This window comes from Vigna radiata, chromosome 5 (assembly GCF_000741045.1).
Source record: "Vigna radiata var. radiata cultivar VC1973A chromosome 5, Vradiata_ver6, whole genome shotgun sequence".
In the NCBI taxonomy this organism is placed as follows: domain Eukaryota; kingdom Viridiplantae; phylum Streptophyta; class Magnoliopsida; order Fabales; family Fabaceae; genus Vigna; species Vigna radiata.
The window spans coordinates 12,246,810-12,250,053 of NC_028355.1; positions in this window are offsets into that span (position 1 = coordinate 12,246,810).

The following is a 3,244-nucleotide window of genomic DNA, read 5'->3' on the forward strand; positions in this document are numbered from 1 at the left end:
ACNNTNNTGAGCTCCTGTAAANGACGGTGGTTTGGCGGCGTGAGGAGGTGTTTTCAGAGGGTGGTGTCGCGGCGTGGGCAAAGCTTGTAGCTGGCGAGGATGGCGTGTGACGAAGTGGGTTTTATTGCNNGAGAAGGGCTTCGCGAGAGAGGGTATTACGGCTTNGCNAGAGAGGGTATTAGGGCTTCGTGAGAAGGGCTTCGCTGCCGTTAAGGTGAGTTCTTTCTTTTTGCATTTGGCTGTCTTTATCTACCTATGAATATGTTGTTGACTTGTTTAAAATATATGTGAGCTACGGTATNTGGTATGTGCTGAGGCTGAGTTTTGAAAACGAGTTTTGGGGTTGAGCTGGTAGAAGAGGAAGCTGATGGTGGCTTAATTGAAGATTTGAAAAGTAATTTGACATGAATAATATGTTATTGACATGAATATAAAATAGAACATGGTAAGATTAAAANCAAACTACGTTGCAGATTTGGATTAGAAAGTATTACATTGTTTCATCATCTCCTTTTAGAGCACCTGATTGAGAATCTTTGTTATTGTGATTTTATTTAGATTTTATTTCATAAACCTCTTTTAGATTNTAAGAGCAGTTNTTTTCTTTTTCAAAAACCTCTTTTCAAAGTTTTGAGTGAAAAATTTATCCTTAAGTATTGCATCTAACTCAGAAAAAATACGAAAAAAATTGAAAAGTTTTGTTGAAGTGAAGAAAGTTTTGAGTAGTGAGATAGATGAGAGAAAGAGAGACTGAAATGTCATCCATGAATTTGGCAGCTACCATGACACTCGTGATCAACAATCTATGCACATTGAAGGAGTTGAAAATGTATGANAAATTTTGGACNGTGTATCATGACCAGAATTTTTCCCACCTTCAGCTTTAAAGTANTAAACCCTTCTTTATAGTACTTAGAAGCCAATTCAGCTGCTTTAGCTAGAGAAACAATTGGGATCTGCAAATATAAGCTGGATTAGATTTCCTTCTATCAGATAGTTCTTTTCTCATATTTTTGAAACTATTTTCATGATAAGCATTATCTTTGAGATTGAAAAAGAACTTAACTGTTATGTCAGTGGTTATAGTATAAGTGTTATGCAACCAACTTTAAAAATGGTAAAAGACTAATAAAAAGTAAACAAACTACTGAAATTGAGTTGGAAGTAAAAGAGTGTTGTTAAGGATGAAACATAGACAACACAACCTGGGANAAAAGAGTGATCAACAACACCTATGGACATCTTTTATATCACTCCTAGAGTCTTGTTCACATCTCAATTGCTGTCAGATTACATGATTACACTCCAATTTGATTGTTGGAAAATGTTTTATCCAAACAACTGAATTCAAGGAANTGTGTCTTTGTTTTATTTTGTATCTCCTCAAGCTGTTTACAGTTCAAATTAAAGACGAGTAAGAAGATTGGCTGTTTCTAGATTTCAAAGGTTAATTTGAGATAGTTTGTAGTTTTGACTCTTAAATCTGGTTTGGTTCTTACCTGTTTGCGCAAAACTTCATTTTCCAGCATAGCTTTTTGCTCCTGCAGATACATTTGGAGAACTTGTTAAGAAAACAACTTATAAAAAGAAAGCTGTATTCCAAATTCTCTTCCATTAGAGTATAATCCATTACTATTCTATAAACATAAAGAAATAATGACATTGAACAAATGAACCTGTGAAAATTTTCATTTAAATTTAGGCTTTGGTAGGAATACAGTTACCATAAATATTGACTCTTTACTAGCTATGTTGTGGAATGAAAACGAGATGAAAAGAGCAAGAAGAACCCTGTACCTGTATCCTGGACCTTGTAAGTTGCTCTACAAGTACTTGTTCCTGAAACAATACATTGTGAGGAATCAGATTAATCACAGCATATTCACATATTAGCAAGTCTTGACCTGAAAAACTGAATGAGTGGTTGAATTTAGTAACTGATGCAGTGATATTTTGATTTAATCATATTTAGCATGTGCTGACAGCTTCTACAACTCATATTTCAGAAAGAAAAGTTGCTGGAACCATAAAATTGTGATTGTAAACAATTACTTTAACTAGTTGAGATTTAGAACAATTACTTTACAAGGCTAAAACCCAACTTTGTTCTCAAGTAAATGGGAGCTTCTCAAGTAAACAATTACTTTACAAGGCTAAATTCCAGTTAGTGTTTGCTTATTTTCCAGCTACTGTAATGAACAAACCTAAATACACTTTTATTTAATGTGTTAGGGTGAGTGTTTAAAGGAGTTATAATTGTGGCAAGAAGGGGAGGAAGATAGTGTACAAAGAAGACTTGAGCAATAAAGGAAAGCTAAGGCGAAGGTATGGTTACCTAAATTGAAATTGCATGATTGTATTTGCTATGTTATATTATTTTCATTCTTATCTCATGAATTTTATCTTGTTCTAAAATNTTGTGAATGTTGAGTTTCAATGTTAAGTTATATTCATTGGAGTTTTATGATATTGTATACATTGAGTGGTTTGAATATGATTGTGTAATATGCAAGATGGTTTCCCCTTTGAATTGACAAACTTGTGAATGGTTTAAAACTGATTGGAAAATGTTTCTAAAACTAGACTGCACCACAAAGTCTTCAGAACACCACAATTTCACACATAAATTAGCACTAAAGCAGATCAAAAAGTGTACCAGAATTGGTCACTGGACAGCACCAAAATCTGACTTGAATTGGTCAATTTTAAGATGCCAAAAATCTTACAAGCAATACAAATAAGTGTAGAATAGAAGTAGGCACTCAAATGGATTCTAAGAAAGGTTCTAAGATAGATGAAGAAAGCAAGAAAAACTTATTTTTGTGCACAAGTGATTCAACCTCTTTNATAATACTTTCAACAACTTTAATTGACCAAATTAAACTTCTATCAACACTATTTTGGTTCAATATCAAACTGTATATTTCGTNAAATTTGAGCCATATAAAATGTTCATTTGGTCAAATTTGAGCTCATATGCAAAATCACTTCTTAAACCATCATTTTTGCCTTAGTTTGGAAGTGAACTAGTGAATTTTGAGTTAAATGTGTTTNTTTGCTGGCTCAGTGTCTAAACACCTCGAAATTGAGGATACAAAGTTGCTAAAAAAGTCAATTTATGTTTCCAAACTTGTTTATGCATAATCACCCATTAAACCACCAAAGTTGGCCTAAAATTGGAAGTGGACCACTGATTTTTTGGTGTAATCTGTTTCTTGAATGTTTAAGTGTTTGCACACATCCA